Source organism: Corvus brachyrhynchos, unplaced genomic scaffold (assembly GCF_000691975.1).
Source record: "Corvus brachyrhynchos isolate BGI_N302 unplaced genomic scaffold, ASM69197v1 scaffold3, whole genome shotgun sequence".
NCBI classification, from domain to species: domain Eukaryota; kingdom Metazoa; phylum Chordata; class Aves; order Passeriformes; family Corvidae; genus Corvus; species Corvus brachyrhynchos.
This window is the reverse complement of record NW_008237619.1, coordinates 8,442,234-8,448,030: the sequence shown is the minus strand read 5'-3', so window position 1 is coordinate 8,448,030 and position 5,797 is coordinate 8,442,234. Positions and strand designations below refer to the sequence as shown.

Here is a 5,797-nt window from a genome sequence, read left to right as displayed (position 1 = left end):
AGAAAGAGGGGGGCAGGGAAGCCTGCAGCAGAGAGAGAAGAGTTCTCCCTAGTCATGCTCCTTTACCCCTCCCCAGCTCTTTTGTTCCAGGGTATTTCCCAACAGCTTCCAAGGTTCACCTCTGGAAACAGCCAAGGCCTGGAGCCATTGCAGCCAGGCATGCTGCAGTACAGCCACCAGCCCTTGCTCTTGTGGAGAATCCTCCTCCCAGAGGACTGCTTCATTTATTTCATTTGTCTCCTTTCCATCTCCCACCCTGTCCTCAGGGGAATACAACCCAGGCAGATAAGCTAATGAGACAATTAGCTCTCTGCTCCCTGATTGAAGGGCCCTTTATTTCCCTAACCAGCCAAGCCAATTCTCAACATCGTTGAGTGCTTGACTTTATTTCTGCAATGTGATTCATCTTCCCTCTTGCTCACGTATAAACCTACCATAAAAAAGTGTTATTAGTGTTGCCAAGTTAAGCACTCGCTTGTTAGCAAACACTTAGGCCTAAGCCTGTTTGGGGAACCTTAATTCACCCTCTTCCTCCTCCCACTCCACAATTCACCTTGCTTGTGAAGGCAAACCTCAAGGCCTTGGTGAAATACATGCCCTATCCTACAGTGGTGCACAGAAAGCCCATTCCACACTCAGCACACACATATTGGGCAGTGATCTATGAGGAATGATGAGCTAAGAGATATTTTATTTTGTGAGATATTTTAGTTGTGAGTGGCTGCCTCACAACTTGACTTGCCACCCACCTGCTCTTGCATGTCTGCAAAGGAGATTATTGCAATGCAGCAGGCAAAGCCTGGGTACAGCCACAATACAAGAATCATTGTGAAATGTAACCCAGCATGCCAAAATTACATCTTAAAAACCAGCACCTTCTGGAAGGTTTCACTGCAAACTCTGGCAGAAGGGGAAGATGGAGATCAGTGAAAAATTAAGGACCTACTCCCATTTCACTTTTTTTTTTTTCCCTACAGGCCAAAGATCCTACCTCCCAGGTGATCATACAGCAGCCCTTATATTTGGAGTCCACCTTCCTCTACTTTCAGGCGAGTATGGAAAGTAGATATCTGAGGCAGTTGTTCAGGAAGGACTGCTTTGTCTGCACTCTGGCTGGCAGTGCCTTGCTCCTCCTCTGACCCTGTGCCATGGAGAGAGAAGCAACCTTTCAGAGCCCAAGCTCCTCTGAGGTGAGAGACAAGGTAGTTGGCTTGCTTTTGTCTCTATATGTGGGGAAATGCAACAGTGAAGTTTAGGAGGTCTGCAGGATCTCTCAGTCGCCACACAAGGTCCCTGTTTTCCTCCCCTGCCCCTGCCACCCACTCCCACTGACCCATACAGTTGTGACCATGTCACACAATGCTATGGTGCAGCTGTCAGACTATTAGTCACTTATCAGCCTTTCCTTGGCAGCACCCTGTCCACCAGATTGGGAATAGGTTTTTTTTAGTTGCCCCCATTTCCATACCAAGTGGGAAAAAGATAAATGGCCGACTGCCTGTGCCTGAAGCGCCCCTGCTAACTGTTGGGACAATGTTCAGTGTTGGTGCCTGACCACAGCCCATGAGAGGCTTTCCAGTCCTGCAAAATGCATGCTCTATTCAACACTTCCTATTGCATTCTTGATAATTTAAGATGTAATATCTCTTACTGATTTCTTGATAGAATGTTCCCCCAATCCCAGTAAAAGCTTACAGCGTGGCTTCAAAGACACATCTGCCTAACACACCCATGTCCTCTCCCCTTTTGCATACAGTTGCTTCTAAGGAAGGTTGCAAGAGGAAGAGGAAGGATGGAAGCCAATGCTGAAGTTCTCACTAGATTCATCTTTTTCTTAGTCAAGTCTGAAAGGAAACCTGAATCCAGGATAACCTGAATACTATGAATTATTTTAGCCCCAGACTTATTTGCTGTTCCTGGTTCCTCTAGCCATTCCTGAAAACTCACAGATGTCCTATTGCATGACCAAGAAGAGGTCTCCTAAATACAAACACAGAACAAAATAACTGTCAGGTTTATGATGCATCACTCTATTCAGACATAGAAGCCTTTTTGCCCAAAAATTTCTATTCAGGCAGAACGTGAAGGCTTTTGCATTTATCCCAGAATTTACAAGTGCAGGAACAGCTATAGAGCAGGCTGAGGTCTACAGTTCATGCCCTGAGAGCCCATGGAAGAAGGCTCAGTGCAAAATAAATTCACATTGTTTCCACTTGGGATCTCGCAGACAAGTAGCTGGCAAGTTCATCTACATCACTGAACCTCTTTCCTTTAAATGTGTGTTCAAGTATATTAACTCTCTTCAGCATTGCAGGAGGCCAAGAGGTGCAGAAGGACTTCTGTTGCAAAGATTCTAAGAGCTGCTAACTGGTAATCATGCAGTATTGTAAATATTTGATTTTAAAGACATAAAGGGGTGGGAAAAAAGGTATTGGATTCATAAAATTGCAGTATATGTGCAGCTAGATTCAGTGGCCTCTGCCCAGTTGGGACTATAAGGATTAAAGAGCAAAAGTTTGCAGAAACATTTGAAGACCTTAGAGGAAAGCTTTGCTTTCCTCCACTGCTTGACAGATACAGCACAGCAAACAGAGAGTTAAGGCTTTTCCCCTGCTACACTGCAGCAAAAATGAGAGATTTAAATAGACTGAAAATGTAAATCCAACATTTACTCCATAGACATAGTGAAGCAGAGCGGAGGGGAGGGGAGTGAGGGAGGATAGATGATCATTGGATGTGTGAGAAGAGAGATGCATCACATAGTATATATTTTATATGTATTAATATTCATACCAGTTCTTTCTTTTCTCCCTCCAGGCTCTGTCTGCTGCTTCAGTTCATCCATCCGGCTTCAAGAGGGAGATGGATCTTTCAGCCGTTTCCTGCAACTCTAAGATAGAATCTAATCATCAAAATAGCATGTGGTTCCTTTCTTAGCAACATTGCAGGGAGATGTTGGGACATCTACAGTCAGAGTCATCCTAAGAGAGAAAGGGAAGTTTGCCAGAAGGGTCATCCCATGCTCCCTGTGAAGATCAGAGGTGTGCTTGGGTGGTGACATTTTGGGAAAGACGGAGAGTGATCCTATTCTCCCTGAGTCCAGAGGGAGCACCTGTGCTTTTAGAGATGCACGGAGTTTTAAATACTACTATCCCATATCTGAAGGTCTGGAACAACACATGGGACAGACTAACGCTGTGAGAGTCTTCAAATATGGAACAGAGGAATAGAGATAACCATACCTTTGGAAAAATATTGTGCTCTGTGATAGTGGAGTGGTGGTAGTCAAGCCCAGTAAAAAGGTAGTATTTTCTTCTATTTATTTGGAAACGAAGAAAGCCTTGGTGTTGAGGAAGGAGGAAGTCAATTGTCCAGGGCCCTTGGCTGGGTCTAAAAAGACGTCAGCCTAGAGGCAACAGCATCAAGATCAAGAAGTAATATACAGGTTACAGTGCATGAGAAGAGAATTTCAATTTGCTGAAAAGAAGATGAGGCTGAAGTTTATGCTTAAAGGCTGCTGCAGTATTTTCATTCCAACACTACTGAAGATTGTCATGAAAAAAATCCATTTTCTGAACTGTGTTTGGAAGAGAGACAGTAGCAGTCCTGGAAGACTGATGTTTCCCTCAAGACTCAGGTGCTTCAAACTAAGAAAACTTGATGGCTGTGCTTAAAAGCACTATGTGCCCCAAACAAGTGTCACAGCAGAGAAATAAATTGCTCTTAACCAAACCAAGGAAAGGTGAGACTTAACAGCCTTTTCTCTTGTCTTGCAAAGCTCTTCTACCTATCATGCTGGTATTCATGCCTAAGGACTCCCTTGGGAATTCTTGCTTTCTATTTGGGAATCAAAAAACCTGGACTTTGATGAGGAAAAAACTGCCAAATATTTTTCACGGAGAGCAATTTAATGCAGAGGAAGACAGGTACTGTGTGAAGCCGAGCGCATACGTGTGTGGAGTCCAGCTCTGAGGAGCATTCCTTCTGGAAGCCAGCCCAATGTGGTGAGTGGAAGCAGACCCACACCATGGTCTGGAGTCTCTTCTGAGAACACCAGGCAACCAGGTTTAAAGGCATGACAAGAGCTGTACCTGTGTTTCTCCAGCTGAGTACAAAAGGTTTGGACATGTAGCATGTATTTGCACTTTTCTAAAATGCAGTGAAGGGAAAGCTATTTTATATTTGTAAGGAGGAGGATACCCTCTCTTTTTCTCAGCAAACAGTGATTCATGTAGGTAATGCAAAGGACTGGTCTTCCACCATGGAACAGCTCTTCTCGATTTTGGAATGCAGAAGCTGGGTTTTGGTGAGCTGGACTGGGTAAAAATCACTGCCACTCTTTATCTTTGGACATTACAACCAATAGATGTGTCCTTATTTTTTTGGGAAAGTGTACAGAAGATTTACCATCTTTCTTCCCACAGAAACTGACAGTGTTCACAAAATTAGCATCCAGGAGATAAAAGTTCAGACCACAACCGGCTGCCAATTCACATAGCACAATTTAAGTCAGTGCCACTTTACAGGAAAGCTTTTACAGGAAGTGCTCAGGAAGGTTTTTGATCTATGGATGTAAAGTAAGTACCTTTTACCCTTGCCATTATTTGGTACAGAAGGAAGAGATTTTTAGCCTACCATGGAAACACAGATTTGTCAGTGTTGTTTGTATTACAGTCACATCCAGGGCCTCCTACTGTGATAGATGCTGAATAAACATGTAAGCGAGAAGTCCACACCACCTAACAAAGATATCCAAAAGGAAAGAAGTGAAACAGCTTGTCCAGCACCATGAAGCAAAGCAGATACAGAAAGCAACACAGACTGCTTAGTCACATGTACTACTTTGTGGAAGCTGTGTATTTACTGAGGTTATAACTTCTTTACAAACGCATGCCTTCAGACAAAGGCACTTTAATTCTGCTGCTATTGTCAACCAAATATATATTTCCTGATTAGTTCATTACTCCCAATGAATCTCTTCAGCAGTGTCATCCTTACCTGTAACTCCTGAAATCCATCCTAGTTCAAACACACCGAATCAGAGCTGGGTGTGAAGTCTTTCTTGCAGCCCCAGAACATTCACACGTTCGCACGTTTCATGATGGTTAGCGAAGTCTTGTTTCCTCTGGGCAGGGTTCAGCTGCAAGAAGCTTCTCTGTATTTTAGTAACAGGTGCTTCACTCAATATCTGTATCAAGAGAAAGTAGAACTTTCTTTTCTCTCCATGCTATTTTGCAAAAAACTGGACTAGTTCAAAAGTTCTTGGCAAATGAGAGGAAGGAGACAGAGCATGCTCCTTTTGTCTTATATCTTAAGCATGCAAGATAAATGTCATGCTGATTAATATTTATTTTCCTCAGCCCAAAATGAAAAGGAATTTAATTCTCAAATTAAATTGAAGAATCTGAAAATCCAAAATATGTTTTACTGAACACATTTTATTTTAATCACTTTTAAAACCTGTATGAAAAAAACCCCAGTCCTTTGCTGTACTTGGCATGCATTTTCACTCTGACGAAAAGCTTCTAAAAGACTAGTTGAAAATGCTTTTTCCTTGAAATTTTTAAACACACCAAATGAATCCCTCAGGCAATTTTTTTTTCCAAGTTGGTATTTTCTAGTGGAAAAAGATTCCCATTTTAACCTTTCATTAATAAAATTTCTAGCCTGACTGAACACTCTTAGCTAAGTTGTGAGTGAATAACTCGCTTCAGGAATCATTAATCCAGACCTGATGGGAACTGGTGTCTTTGCAGCCTGTGGCTGTACATTGAAAGAAGGTGTCCCTGTATCTTTT

At 42.7% G+C, this 5,797-nt stretch overlaps 1 long non-coding RNA gene across 2 annotated transcripts in view; it reads right to left on the bottom strand.

Moving 5' to 3' along the window:
• LOC108446140 overlaps positions 1 to 5,791 on the bottom strand; it is a 17,679-nt gene extending 11,888 nt beyond the window's left edge. Inside the window, exons 1-3 of one of the 2 annotated variants that reach the window (XR_001861256.1) lie at positions 4,999 to 5,791; positions 4,636 to 4,739; positions 2,794 to 2,890 (exon numbers count right to left, since the gene is read on the bottom strand). This is a non-coding gene — a long non-coding RNA (uncharacterized LOC108446140). Of the gene's footprint in view, positions 1 to 2,793; positions 4,740 to 4,998 lie in introns of both variants that reach the window. The other variant, XR_001861255.1, reaches the window with a different exon arrangement.
• Between the last annotated feature and the right edge of the window lie 6 nt (positions 5,792 to 5,797).